A 15,974-nucleotide genomic window follows, 5' to 3' on the forward strand; every position below is an offset into this window, starting at 1 on the left:
CCTTGGTCAGGGAGGTGACTAAGAACAAGATGGTCACTATGACAGAGCTCCAGAGTTCCTCTGTGGCGATGGGAAAACTTTGCAGAAGGACAACCATCTCTACAGCACTCCACCAATCAGGCCTTTATGGTAGAATGGCCAGACGGAAGCCACTCCTCAGTAAAATGCACATGACAGCCCTCTTGGAGTTTGCCAAAAGGAACCTAAAGGACTCTTAGACCATGAGAAACAAGATTCTCTGGTCTGATGAAACCAAGATTGAACTCTTTGGCCTGAATGCCAAGCATCACATCTGGAGGAAACGTGGCACCATCCCTACTGTGAAGCATGGTGGTGGCAGCATCTTGCTATGGGGATGTTTTTCAGCGGCAAGGACTGGTAGACTAGTCAGGATCGAGGGAAAGGTGAACGGAGCAAAGTACAGAGAGATCCTTGAGGAAAACCTGCTGTAGAGCGCTCAGGCCCTCAGACTTGGGCAAAGGTTCACCATCCAAGAGGACAACGTCCCTAAGCACAAAACAGAAGTGGCTTCAGGACAAGTCTCTGAATGTCCTAGAGTGGCCCAACCAGAGCCCAGACTCGAACCCGATTGATCTCTGGAGAGACCCGAAAATATCTGTGAAGCGATGCTCCACATCCAACCTGATAGAGCTTGAGAGGATCTGCAGAGAAGAATGGGAGAAACTCCCCAAATACAAACGTGCCAAGCTTGTAGTGTCATACCCAAGAAGACTCGAGGCTGTAATCGCTGCCAAAGGTGCTTCAACAAAGTACTAAGTAAAGGGTCTGAATACTTATGTAAATGTATTTCAGTTTATAGTTTTTATTTTTGATACATTTTCAAAAAAGTCTAAAACCTGTTTTTGCATTGTGATTATGGGGTAGTGTGTGTAGATTGATGATGCAAAAAAACAATTGCTGGCGTTCTAGGCAGAGTTGCAAAGAAAAAGCCATATCTCAGACTGGCCAATAAAAACAAAAGATGAAGATGGGCAAAAGAACACAGACACCGGACAGAGGAACTCCCGGAGTCGCCTCTTCACTGTTGACGTTGAGACTGGTGATTTGCGGGTACTATTTAATGAAGCTGCCAGTTGAGGACTTGTCTGTTTCTCAAACTAGATACTCTAATGTACTTGTCCTCTTGCTCAGTTGTGCACCGGGGCCTACCACTCCTCTTTCTGGTTAGACAGTTTGCGCTGTTCTGTGAAGGGAGTAGTACACAGCATTCTACGAGATCTTCAGTTTCTTGGCAATTTCTCACATGGAATAACCCTCATTTCTCAGAACATGAATAGACTGATGAGTTTCAGAAGAAAGTCTGTTTCTGACCATTTTGAGCCTGTAATCGAACCCAAAAATGCTGATGCTCCAGATACTCAACTAGTCTAAAGGCGGCCAGTTTTATTGCTTCTTTAAGCAGGACAACAGTTTCAGCTGTCCTAACATAATTGCAAATGATCAATTAGCCTTTTAAAATTATAAAAACATGGATTAGCTAACACAATGTGCCATTGGAACACAGGAGTGATGGTTGCTGATAAATGGGCCTCTGTACGCCTGTGTAGATATTCCATTTTTAAAAAAATCTGCCGTTTCCAGCTACAATAGTCATTTACAACATTAACAATGTCTACACTGTATTTCTGATCAATTTGATGTTATTTTAATGGACAAAACATTTGCTTTTCTTTCAAAAACAAGGACATTTCCAAGTGACCCCAAACTTTTGAACAGTAGTGTGTGTCTGTATATATATATATATATAAATAAAATAAACAAAGCTGTTGTTCCCCAGCCTCATCAATTGTAAAATTTATAAAAAATGCTATTCCCCAGCCACATAAAAAAAATGCTGCTTGTCATGTAGCCAAGTGAAATCAAATGCTGGTCCGCAGCCTCCTCCATAGGTTGCCTGAAACACAGATTCAGGATTGCGTCTTCATTAATTACGCATTATATTGCTGACAATATGGCTCACGCAGACGTACAAAACAAAAATATAAAACGTAACATGCAACAAATTCTAAGATTTTACTGAGTTACAGTTCATAGAAGGAAATTAGCCAATTTAAATAAATAAATTAGGCCCTAATCTATAAATGTCACATGACTGGGTGGGGGCGCAGCCATGGCTGTGCCTGGGAGGGCATAGGCACACCTACTTGGGAGCCAGGTCCAGCCAATCAGAATGAGTTTTTCCCCACAAAAGGGCTTTATTACAGACAGAAATAGTCCTGTCGCGTTTATATTTTTGTTCAGTATAGATATTATGAAACTGAAGGCCAATCCACACTTGCACTGTGGAACCATCAGTGGCAGTTATCACAGTCATTCATAAATCAAAAAAAGGGGCCATAGAAGAAATAATGTGTACCCAAGTCATATTTTCACATCTTTATTGGAGACTACAGTATTACTGAAGTATGTTGTTTTAATGTAATCTTACACATATAGTTTCTATTGTTCAACCAGGTGTGGCTCTTTTTTGGGAGTCCATGCTTTGGTTTTCCCTCTGCCGCCCGCCCCCCACGCATAGAGTTTAGGCATGTCACCTTCTGCTCTTTTGGATACAAAACCTTTTCAAACAATATACACAGGTTACTTCAAGAACAAAATAAAGTGTTAGACATTTTTACAGTAAGATACTTACCACAAACCGCCAGTGGTTACTGTAGCAGATATGCCCCAACAGGAGATCATACTACGTGGGCTCCAGCTGTAAAATATACAAATCAATTGTGATTGGTTTCATTTCGATCCAAAGAATTACAGTTGAAGTTGGAAGTTTACATACACCTTAGCCAAATACATTTAAACTCAGTTTCACAATTCATGACATTTAATCCTAGTAAAAATTCCCTGTCTTAGGTCAGTTAGGATCACCACTTTATTTTAAGAATGTGAAACGTCAGAATAATAGTAGAGATAATTATTGTAGAAAATAGTAAAAATAAAGAAAAACCCTTGAAAAAGTAGGTGTGTCCAAACTTTTGACTGTGTGTGTGTGTGTGTGTGTGTGTGTGTGTGTGTGTGTGTGTGTGTGTGTGTGTGTGTGTGTGTGTGTGTGTGTGTATATACACAACCGTTCAAAAGTTTGGGGTCACTTAGAAATGTCCTTGTTTTTGAAAAGCACATTTATTATCCATTAAAATAACCTCAAATTGATCCGAAATACAGTGTAGACATTGTTAATGTTGTAAATGACTATTGTAGCTGGAAACGGCTGATTTTTAATGGAATATCTACATAGGCGTACAGAGGCCCATTTATCAGCAACCATCACTCCTGTGTTGCAATGGCACATTGTGTTAGCTAATCCAAGTTTATCATTTGAAAAGGCTAATTGATCATTAGAAAACCCTTTTGTGATTATGTTAGCACAGCTTAAAACTGTTGTCCTAATTGAAGAAGCAATAAAACTGGCCTTCTTTAGACTAGTTGAGTATATGGAGCATCAGCATTTGTGGGTTCGATTACAGGCTCAAAATGGCCAGAAACAAAGAACTTTCTTCTGAAACTCGTCAGTCTATTCTTGTTCTGAGAAATGAAGGCTATTCCATGCGAGCAATTGCCAAGAAACTGAAGATCTCGTACAACGTTGTGTACTACTCCTCCATTCACAGAACAGTGCAAACTGGCTCTAACCGGAATAGAAAGAGTGGGAGGCCCCGGTGCACAACTGGAATAGCAATAGGACAAGTACATTAGAGTGTCTAGTTTGAGAAACAGATGCCTCACAAGTCCTCAACTGGCAGCTTCATTAAATAGTACCCGCAAAACACCAGTCTCAACGTCAACAGTGAAGAGGCAACTCCGGGATGCTGGCCTTCTAGGCAGTTGCAAACAAAAAGCCATATCGCAGACTGGCCAATAAAAAGAAAAGAAAGATGGGCAAAAGAACACAGACACTGGACAGAGGAACTCTGCCTAGAAGGCCAGCATCCCGGAGTCGCACAGGGACATGGTAAGTTGAGCCGCTTTGGGGTAAATGTCTACATATTTTTTTCTTCAACATTTTTTTTTTTCATCCCTTGCAGCTGCTCAAATGGACTTCTTCCCTTCTCTCACTTCTTTGGCTGCTCTCTCAAGCAGCCAGGTCACCCGTGATACAAGTCAGTATTCGACATCCATCCTTGTCTGAGGACATCGGGAGATGAAGTGGAAGCCGTCCATTAGGGGCAACAGTGAGCGCTGCTACCTTAAAGTAGGTTTCGGTTTTGCGAGAGTGTTGTAGACTGGGATGGCAGATGGGCGTAAGCATATGCCTCTGATTCCAAAGGTTGCAAGTTTGAATCCAGCGATAGAAAGTTGTTTTTGGTATTTTTGATTTAAGCCCATCCCAAACCTTTACCTTAATCATTCTGAGTTAATGCCTAAGGTTAAGATTTCTGAGTTGATGCCTAAACTTAACCTTAAACAATTCTAAATTTGATGTTTGGAACAGCTTTGAAATTTGAGAAACATGGATGAACATCTAATTCTGACCAGACAGAGCTAGTTGCTCTCAAGAACCTCAAGGGCGGGTAGACCCCTGCTTGTTTTAGGTTTGTATACACAGGGCATGATGATATCTTCTCTATAAGAATAAAATGCATCTTGAGTTCATATGCATGACACATTGCAAAAATACTATGTATATTATTCAGAAAACTGACAAAATAATTTATATCGGTATGGTGGCCATTTTTTTTTCAGCCCACACAGCTACAAGGATGCACTTTCATGCGAGGTTTAAGACCTCATATTGTAGCTTATAGAGACCCCAACTGATGTAAAAAACAATCTTAAAACGATCTACTTTGGTTTAGATACAAGCATCATGAAACCTATAACAAATTCATTTGACTTTTTGAAAATAATATTTCCTTTACAGACTCCATGAAATGCTGACCTCTTCCTATATATTTGCATATTCATTTTGTTTATGGTTTCCTAGAAACAAGGGGTGGCTCGATTAACCCTTGGGCTCAACTTACCCCACTCTCCACTACTGCTATTACTTGACTTCTGCCTCACCAACACAAGTGACTGTCCTGCTTGACAACGTACTAACTGTGGAAACACCACTGAAAAGGATTCAATTCAATGGCGCCATTGACAACTTTTCAAGCTGTGGGGTTAGTTTTTCCAGTACAATCTCACTCTGTAACATCAATAAGAATGCTGATACTGTATTTTACGATCAACATCCATTGTATCATCAACAGCGTTAACTTGGCCACAATCACTGCCATCACTGGTGACAGAAATTACTCCTCATATCATCAGAAATGTTCCTATCCGTCCTTGACATGTTGTTGGAGAAAGGTGGGTGAGAGCAGGGGAGAAAATAAGCGGGTACAGTCCGGCATGGCATCCCAGCAAAATAAATAGTGGGGGTACGCCGTACCGGTAAAACATGAGCCTATCAAAATAATTAAAATGAAATGCCAAGGAAACTATAGGCAAATAATTATTTAACATTACCGCATGTCAGGTGCATTAAAATGAGCAAATTGACTTGAAACGGGTGGTATATGCTCCAAATTGTGGTTTAACGAGAACAAACATTTTGCCAAGGCGGAGATTAGTGGCAGAGTCTCAAGGTATTCCTCGCCTAAAGTAGAATACCTTATGATAAGCTGTAGACCACACTATCTACCAAGAGAGTTGTCATCTATAATATTAGTAGCCGTCTATTTACCGCCACAGACCGAGCTGGCACTAAGACCGCACTCAACCAACTCTATAAGGCCATTAGCAAACAAGAAAATGCTCATCCAGAAGCGGCGCTCCTAGTGGACGTGGACTTTAATTCCAGCCAAACTTAAATCAGTTTTTCCACATTTTTACCAGCATATCACATGTGCAACCAGAGGAAGAAAGAAACTCTAGACCACCTTTACACCACACACAGAGATGCATACAAAGCCCTCCATTTGGCAAATCTGACCATAATTCCATCCTCCGGATTCCTGCTTACAAGCAAAAACTAAAGCAGGAAGTACCAATGACTTGCTCATTACGGAAGTGGTCAGATGACGAGGATGCTACGCTACAGGATTGTTTTGCAAACACAGACTGGAATATGTTCTGGGATGAAAAAACAACAACAGTATTTCACCTTTATTTAACCAGGAAGGCCAGTTGAGAACAAGTTCTCATTTACAACTGCGACCTGGCCAAGATAAAGCAAAGCAGTGTGACAAAAACAACAGAGTTACACATAAACAAACGTACAGTCAATAACACGATAGAAACATCTATGTACAGTGTGTGCAAATGTAGAAGATGAGGGAGGTAAGGCAATAAATAGAGGCGGAATAATTACAATTTAGCATCAACACCGGAGTGATAGATGTATGTACAGATGATGATGATGTGCAAGTAGAGATACTGGAGTGCAAAAGAGCAAAAAGATAAATAACAATATTGGGATGAGGTAGTTGGGTGTGCTATTTACAGATTGTCTGATTACAGGTACAGTGATCGGTAAGCTGCTCTGACAGCTGATGCTTAAAGGTAGAGAGGGAGATATAAGACTCCAGCTTCAGTGATCTTTACAATTCGTTCCAGTCATTGGCAGCAGAGAATTGGAAGGAAAGGCGGCCAAAGGGGGTGTTGGCTTTGGGGATGACCAGTGAAATATACCTGCTGGACCGCGCGCTACGGGTGGGTGTTGCTATGGTGACCAGTGAGCTGAGATAAGGCGGGGCTTTACCTAGCAAAGACTGGTAGATGACCTGGAGCCAGTGGGTTTGGTGATAAATATGTAGTGAGGGCCAGCCAACGAGAGTGTACAGGTCGCAGTGGTGGGTAGTATATGGGGCTTTGGTGACAAAATGGATGGAACTGTGATAGACTACATCCAGCTTGCTGAGTAGAGTGTTGGAGGCTATTTTGTAAATGACATCGCCGAAGTCAAGGATCGGTAGGATAGTCAGTTTTACGAGGGTATGTTTGGCAGCATGAGTGAAGGAGGCTTTGTTGCGAAATAAGAAGCCAATTCTAGATTTCATTTTGGATTGAAGATGCTTAATGTGAGTCTTGAAGGAGAGTTTACAGTCTAATCAGACACCTAGGTATTTGTAGTTGTCCACATATTCTAAGTCAGAACCGTCCAGTGATGCTAGGCGGGCGGGTGTGGGCAGCAAATCGGTTGAAGAGCATGCATTTAGTTTTACTAGCATTTAAAAGCAGTTGGAGGCCATGGAAGGAGTGTTGTATGGCATTGAAGCTCGTTTGGAGGTTTGTTAACAGTGTCCAAAGAAGGGCCAGATGTATACAGAATTGTGTCGTCTGCGTAGAGGTAGATCAGAGAATCACCAGCAGCAAGAGCGACATCATTGATGTATACAGAGAAGAGAGTCGGCCCGAGAATTGAACCCCCCCATAGACTGCCAGAGATCCGGACAACAGGCCCTCCGATTTGACACACTGAATTCAATCTGAGAAGTAGTTGGTGAACCAGGCGAGGCAGTCATTTGAGAAACCAAGGCTGTTGAGTCTGCCGATAAGAATGTGGTGATTGACAGAGTCGAAAGCCTTGGCCAGGTCGATGAATACGGCTGCACAGTATTGTCTCTTATCGATGGCGGTTATGATATCATTTAGGACCTTGAGCGTGGCTGAGGTGCACCCATGACCAGCTCTGAAACCAGAATGCATAGCGGAGAAGGTACGGTGGGGTTCGAAATGGTCGGTAATCTGTTTGTCAACTTGGCTTTCGGAGACCTTTGAAAGACAGGGTAGGATAGATATAGGTCTGTAGCAGTTTAGGTCTAGTGTCTCCCCCTTCGAAGAGGGGGATGACCGCAGCAGCTTTCCAATCTTTGGGAATCTCAGACGATACGAGGGAGAGGTTGAACAGGCTAGTAATAGGGGTTGCAACAATTTCGGCAGATTATTTTTCAAATAGAGGGTCCAGATTGTCTTGCCCAGCTGATTTGTAGGGGTCCAGATTTTTCAGCTCTTTCAGAACATCAGCTATCTGGATTTGGGTGAAAGAGAAATGGGAGAGGCTTGGGTGAGTTGCTTTGGGGGGGTACAGGGCCGTTGACCGGGTAGGGTAGCCAGGTTGAAAGCATGGCCAGCCGTAGAAAAATGCTTCTTGAAATTCTCAATTATCATGGACTTATCGGTGGTGACAGTGTTTCCTAGCCTCAGTGCAGTGGGCAGCTGGGAGGACGTGCTCTTATTCTCCATGAACTTTACAGTTTCCCAGAACTTTTTTGAGTTTGTGCTACATGATGCAAATTTCTGTTTTAAAAAGCTAGCCTTAAGCTTTCCTGTCTGTGTATATTGGTTCCTAACTTCCCTGAAAAGTTGCTTATCACGGGAGCTATTCGATGCTAATGCAGTACGCCACAGGATGTTTTTGTGCTGGTCAAGGGCAGTGCGGTCTGGAGTGAACCAAGGGCAATATCTGTTCCTGGTTCTACATTTTTTTTAATGCTAATTTAAGATGTTGAGGAAGGCACTTTTAAAGAATAACCAGGCATCCTCCACTGACGGGATGAGGTCAACATCCTTCCAGGATACCCAGGCCAGGTCGATTAGAAAGGCCTGCTCGCTGAAGTGTTTTAGGGAGCGTTTGACAGTGATGAGGGGTGGTTGTTTGACCCTGGACCCATTACGGATGCAGGCAATGAGGCAGTGATCGCTGAGATCTTGGTTGAAGACAGCAGAGATGTATTTGGAGGGCAAATTGGTTCGGATGATATCTATGAGTGTGCCCGTGTTTACGGATTTGGGGTTGTACCTGGTGAATTCATTGATAATTTGTGTGAGATTGAGGGCATCAAGTTTAGATTTTAAGATGGTCGGGGTGTTAAGCATCTCCAATCCAAAATGAAATCTAGAATTGGCTTCCTATATCGCAACAAAGCATACTTCACTCATGCTGCCAAACATACCCTCGTAAAACTGACTATCCTACCGATCCTCAACTTCGGCGATGTCATTTACAAAATAACCTCCAACACTCTACTCAACATATTGGATGCAGTCTATCACAGTGAGATCCGTTTTGTCACCAAAGCCCCATATACTACCCATCAGTGCAACCTGTACACTCCCGTTGGCTGGCCCTCGCTTCATACTCGTTGCCAAACCCACTGGCTCCAGGTAATCTATAAGTCTTTGCTAGGTAAAGCCCCACCTTATCTCAGCTCACTGGTCACCAAAGCAGCACCCACCTGTAGCACGCGCTCCTCCAGCAGGTATATTTCTCTGGTCACCCCCAAAGCCAATTCCTCCTTTGGCCGCCTTTCCTTCCAGTTCTCTGCTGCCAATGACTGGAACGAACTGCAAAAATCACTGAAGCTGGAGACTCATATCTCCCTCACTAACTTTAAGCACCAGCTGTCAGAGAAGCTCACAGATCACTGCACCTGTACATTGCCCATCCAACTACCTCATCCCCATACTGTATTTATTTTTATTTTGCTCCTTTGCACCCCAGTATCTCTACTTGAACATTCATCTTCTGCACATCTATCACTCCAGTGTTTAATTGCTATATTGTAATTACTTAACCACTATGGCATATGTATTGCCTTACCTCCCTTATCTTACCTCATTTGCACACACTGCATATAGACTTTTTCTACTGTATATTTGTTTATTCCATGTGTAACTCTGTGTTGTTGTTAGGTTAGATTACTTGTTAGATATTACTGCATGGTCGGAACTAGAAGCACAAGCATTTCGCTACACTCGCATTAACATCTGCTAACCATGTGTATGTGACAAATAACATATGATTTGATTTCATGCAATATAAACACACTCATCCAAATGTAATTTTGTTGACAGTTTAGCAAAGGTCCATAACACACTGTGTGAGAGGGAGAGATTGTGTGTGCGAGAAAGAGAGGGAGAGAAGATGGTCCCACCGTCTTGGGGCAGGTCACGTATCTGGCCAAGCGGATGATGAGGTCGTGGTGATAGGATCTACCAGGTTCCTGAAGCTGGCATAGCGGTACAGAACATCGTCCAGAGACGTGGTCTCCATGCCTAGATCCTACAGCCAGGGGAAAAGGGATTAACTGTTTACATTGAATTCACTTGGTGGCGAATCTTAACTTCCACTTAAAGATGCACTCTCAAACTTTTGTATAACTTCAGCCAGTAGTTTTGAAAGTGGTTCTCACAAGCCAAAAGTGGTTCACGTTTTTTGTGTACTACGGCATCCATTTTGTATGCTACATCCTACAAAAAAAAATGTATACATTTTTTTTTTCAATTCATATATTTTGGTTATCCAATTTGTACTATACGTTATGAATTTGTTGTGCTTAAGATCCTGGAGTGCATTTTTAAGATTTCATTTAGTCATACATTGATGACATTGATTCTCCCCTTGATTAAAAACAGTGTAGTTGAAAGATGGAGTCCACTGCCTTTCTGACTCACATTTCTCCTACCTTACCTGTTCAATAAAACTACAGAAAATAAAACTAAATCAAGAGGTGTCTAAATGTAGCCTACTGATTTACTTTCCCTGGGAGAGAACATCTGCATGCAAAATGACTGTCCATCTCCAACAGAATATGTCCCAAATGGCATCCTATTTCCTATGTAGTGTACTACTTTTGACCAGGGTCCATAGGGATGCAGATGTTGTCTCCCAGGGAAAGTAAATCAGTATACTACATTGAGGACCAGTTTCCTGAACCCAGATTAAGTGTAGTTGTGGACTAAGAAACACTTTCTATGGATAATCTTTCTAGGGAGTTTTTCCTAGCCACCGTGCTTCTTTCACATGCATTGCTTGCTGTTTGGGGTTTTAGGCTGGGTTTCTGTACAGCACTTTGAGATATCAGTTGATGTACGAAGGGCTATATAAATAAATTTGATAATCTGCATTGAGCGTGCTATTCAAGCCATGACTAGCCTTAATCTGTGTCTGTGAAACAACCCATGAACGTGTTTTGTGAGGATGCTGAGTAGAGTAGTGCAGAGTAGCGATTAGCAATGCACACGTGCACAGGGATGTGAAAGGAGACTAGCAGCATTCACGTCATAATGGATTCTCCATTTGAAAGGGAACGCCTCTGCTCTACAGCTAGCCTGCTAACATTAGCGTTAAAATACACCGGACATCATGGGACACAAACCGAAGGAAATCAATCAATCAAATGTATTTATAATCCCCCCAAAATATTTATAAAGCCCTTCTTACATCAGCTGATGTCAAAGTGCTGTACAGAAACCCAGCCTAAAACCCCAAACAGCAAGCAATGCACGGTGGCTCGGAAAAACTCCAGAAAACATGACGTAGTAGATACTTTTATGCCTACATAGATAGAGGGAGTTATATCCTGTTTAGCTCATTTACAGGGCTATGACAGTGATGCCAATTTAGCAATTTTGCTGCTAGATTTAGCAACTTTTTTTTCAAACAGCACCTAGCCACAATTGTAGCTACTTTAAAAAACGTATTTTGAACATTTAGCAAAAGTGACTAACGCTAAAATGCACGCATTTTCCCTCTAAATGACACAAAACCGATTTCTCTCTCACACTCAGTCACAACACACGTGCCTGGCTGCAAAAGTGCATTGTGAGTGACGTCAGCAGCAGCAATTTCAGCAAATTGCAAATCATTGTTGGCTGACTGCAGCAGCAGTACGGGTTCGACGAGCCAAACCCAATGAATATAGTCGTTCACGAATGTTTTATCTTGAACAGAACTTACATCAATCAACATATCTCAATCAAAATTGTACAGCCAGAAGTACAGAAAAGAGTGGGACTCTATACCTGAACAAACGTCAAATTATATTTTTTGCCGAGATGGCCAGTCAATTTGAGTAGCGTTATTGTGTATGCTACGTAATGACGTAGATTTACGTTATCACGCAATGACATCCCAACGTCATTTAGTAACAAATCAACCTGCCTCTAGCAACTTACCCTGAAAAAGAGTTGGCAACACTGGTTATGACATATGCATACATTCGATAATTCATAATACTCTCGGGGGTCTATTGAATTGCAGCTATGCAGAGGAGAGGGGGAACCATGGTACAATCGACGACAGGGTCATATTCATTAGTGCAAAACGTAGCAAAACATTTTGCAACTAAAAACAAGAATGTTATTGGAAGGTTCAGGCAGTCCCTCTCCGTTGTGGTCGGTTTTCCTCCGTTTGCCGTCTAGTCAAGTGAATAAGAACCAGATATGTCGGGGGTTGAAGGGATGAAGCACCCTCCACTAATTTCAAATGTACAATTCCAAGCAGCAACACCCTCCCAGGGGTCCCAGTTGAGTCAGCATGGGATTTACCTCGTTCAGATTTCAGCGAAATCAAGCACCTACAGCAATGTCACAAACATCCTCTGTGTGTTAACATGGAACTTGTTTTATCATCTCAACATTGTTTTTGACATGATTTTTGATGTCACACAACTCACCTGTCGGAGTGTCTTCAGCTGTCTCCCCTCCCTAGCCATCACAGACACCTCCTGGATCATACTGATGCGTTTCTGGTAGGGTGGAGGAGCCCCGCCGCGTCCCAGCCGATCACCCGACGACCACCGGCTGAACGAGCTCTGCGTCCGTCTCCAAGCGCTGAGCAGTGAGCAAGAGCCACCGGTGTCCGACGCGGCTCCCTTCGTCTGTTTAGTCCCCATTGTGCATTGTAAACAGAGTTGGCAAATCGTGAATAGGACACCTATTCATCTGCTAATGTGCTACTCACTCAACCTCCCATAGCGCATGAGTGGCGAACCAACGCAGAATTATGATTAAAATCTAAAAACACCACATTTGAAGGGTGAAGAACCCATGCACAAAAAAAGTTATATTGCGCAAAGCCAATATGGCTCAATATGTAAAAATAAAGATGGCAAATGTGAGTATCCAGTCCATATAGGCTACTGTATAAAAAATAACCAGGCAGACGAAGCTTCACAACCTACACAAATCGCAATGAGCCAGAGAATAGGCTACTGAACCACTTGGGGGGGGGGGGGGGGGGGGAAATAAATCGCTTGATTTCCTCAAACGGTTCCACAGATTCAAACGCACGCAATTAATCCAGAAAACTGCCAAATGGGTAAAAATGTCTAGCCAGACTTGATGACAATCGAAAAGGCAATCAAATCCCATATGCAAAACCAAACTGAACTGATCTCATCCAGGCAGGTTGTGGGAGAAGAGAGAAAGAGCTAGAGTGATTTTAAGATGATCAGACTGTAGCCTTCAAGCAAGCCTTGACAATTACATTTTGGCTATAGGCCTACCCCTTCACATTATTCCAAAAGTACTTTATCCATTGTATTTGCTGTGGACAACTACACATTTGTAGGTTTTGGGAATTGCTATAGAGAGCATGGATTTCTTCTACAAAGCACGATCAACGAGCTAACTTTGAAGTAACTATTTATTATCTGGTTCATTAAGAAACTAAACTTGTTTATTTTGGTTGTTGAGTCAATTAGGTCCATAAACAACTCAAACATTAAGATTTAACTATATCCATTGAGTTATACTGTGCAAATACACCATTTATTATAGGGAATTATACAATGGGTGAGTCTAATCCTGAATGCTGATTGGTTAAAAGCACATTCCAGCCGGTGTCTATTCCACAAATTACCACCAGCTAAATCACATTCCAGCCGGTGTCTATTCCACAAATTACCACCAGCTAAATCTATGACAATAAAATGCCTATTTACTCTATTCCATCTGACTGCACAATCCACTGTCTCATCAGCACAGCCAGGCACTTTCTAAACTTGATCTCCAATATAAAAAGCATCTAGAAATTCTCCCATTTCTTTTAGACTTACATTTAGTTAACATCGGAGATTAGTTTAAACCTTGCTGTCAAAATGTAGGCTAATGTCTACCCTTTCCTTCAAAGTGACAAAAAGTTAGTTTATTCCACTTTTAATCTTCATAAAACAGGTTGTGATAAAAACTTGGAAGTTCCTCATTCATACAGCTATTGATACAGATTAGATATAGATTCATCTTTATCAAATAACAAACCTAACTACTGTTTACAATATGGCCTCCTGCTTAGAGTATACCTTACATTGACATTTGTCACCAGTGCATGCTCTTTAGTCTCCAAAACACTTTTTTTTGCTTTCTTTATTAACCACATGGGAAATCGCTGAATCCTAACACTAGCTACAGCACACGCAGTCAGTCAGTGTGCTGAGGCGTGCGCAGTCAGAGTGAGCGTGTCAGTCAGAGTGACTGACCACAAACAAAAAGGCTTTATAGAAGACAGGATACAAATACATACTACATATTTCATAGAATTGATATCCCCACATGTAATGCATTGAATTGGATGCACAGATCAATATATTCTAATTTGAGCTTTTAGCTGCCAATGCGTGAAATATCAATTAAATGGAACCAAGAAATGCAATAACGCACACCCTCACTGCAGCTTTAACAGACAGGTTACAGAGGTAGCATCCTGTGCTGTACACAAGTATTCATAAGATAGTCATAATAGCAGATGTTAAGTAGGTACCTTGAAGTCTCAACACTTCAGTATTTCTGCAATACGGTCTGCTTGCAGATGCCACCTCATTGTACTTCAAATAAAACACACTTCAGAGTTAAAATTAGGTCTGCATTTTATCAAACACAACCAAAAGTTATACACAATTACTATGACAGGCCATTGGACAAATTCTTCAATAACCGGCCATCACAGTTGTATGTCGAGACTTACGGACAAAAAGGACAACCAGATATGAAGTCACTTTGACATGTTTATTAGTTACAGAATGACTATAAATCCCATTCAGCGCTATCCTGTGTATAGCGTGAAGGAGAAATAGGGGCAAGTTTCACATGCCAATGTCGTCTGTTCACAATATGAAAATAAATACATAACATCAGTTTTTAAAAAGGCACCTCATATGTCTGTTACACTGCAGTGTACAACAGTTACCAGATAAAAATGGTGTGAGCGTACTGGAGGCTTGAAACAGTCACATACCCTCCTAGATTACAGCTTGTTGGGTAGTCAAACTGCCCACATCACCCAAGCCATAAGAACAAATATCTATTTAAAACACTAATTAAGTTTATAAGTGCTCTGGGTACTTGATAACATCATGTAATGTTTTCTCATTGTGTCCCTTTAAAATATTCAGACTATTTCTTAATTTCTTGTGGGCAGATGTACGAAAGGTTGTCCGGAGGCCAGCGCTCACGGAAGATTACGAATAGTTTCCGAGATGACTTACCTAATAGACTGTCATCACTGTCAATTAATTATCCCTCATGACATTCAAAGTGACGAGGCAATTTCCCATGTAACAGGATGCAGCCACACGCACTCCCATGCTGCAAACATCACATACAATTTTAAAACAGCTAAAGTTCTCAAACCCATGATTTCTTTCCATTGGTTCTTAACCATCTTAAAGATAGAATTCGCAGTATGGTGAAACAGCAGCACTGTCCGCCCCACGGCCATTGTTTTGTTGACGAAGCGGAGCTGGGGAGAGTCGTGCATCGTAATAATAATAACTCTAAAAAAATCATCACTACATACAGTATGCTGCAGTTCTATTGCACGTGCAATGATGTCCAGGGAGGTGGGGCTGTTTGCAGTAACTTTGTTGTAATATCAGGCAGATGTGACAGTTTCACTACTAAGAATTCCAGCTTTAATATCACTGAGCAAGAAATATATTTTTACTGTTAAAAATACGTGTTGGAGAGGTCTGTTTGAGAGTATACTGCAGGAGTCAAGTAGTCACAGTTTGAGAAGGTAGGGTGAGGTAAAGGAGGTCCACTGAAGGAACAGAAAGGAAATTGAAAGTGTGCTCATCTTGTCCAAAATTGTAGTTAATTTTATTTCACCATGTTGAAAGCTAAAAAAAAAAACTTTCATATATGCTGGATAAATGTAAACAGAGCTATGAGTGATTTGAGTGTTAAAACACAAGTGAGGTATGAAGCTTTTAAATGAAAACCATAAATTCTAAACGTCATTTTAAAAAAAG

The 15,974-nt window shown here is 41.5% G+C and overlaps 1 long non-coding RNA gene across 1 annotated transcript; it reads right to left on the reverse strand.

The window, feature by feature from the left end:
• Nucleotides 1-1,650: 1,650 nt before the first annotated feature.
• Nucleotides 1,651-12,296, reverse strand: LOC106603722 (uncharacterized). Its single transcript, XR_014392211.1, has 4 exons — nt 11,749-12,296; nt 9,879-10,006; nt 2,654-2,719; nt 1,651-1,915 (listed from the first exon to the last, which is right to left on the reverse strand). It is a non-coding gene; the product is annotated as an uncharacterized LOC106603722 (long non-coding RNA).
• Nucleotides 12,297-15,974: the final 3,678 nt, after the last annotated feature.

This window comes from Salmo salar, chromosome 04 (assembly GCF_965601325.2).
Source record: "Salmo salar chromosome 04, fSalSal1, whole genome shotgun sequence".
NCBI classification, from domain to species: domain Eukaryota; kingdom Metazoa; phylum Chordata; class Actinopteri; order Salmoniformes; family Salmonidae; genus Salmo; species Salmo salar.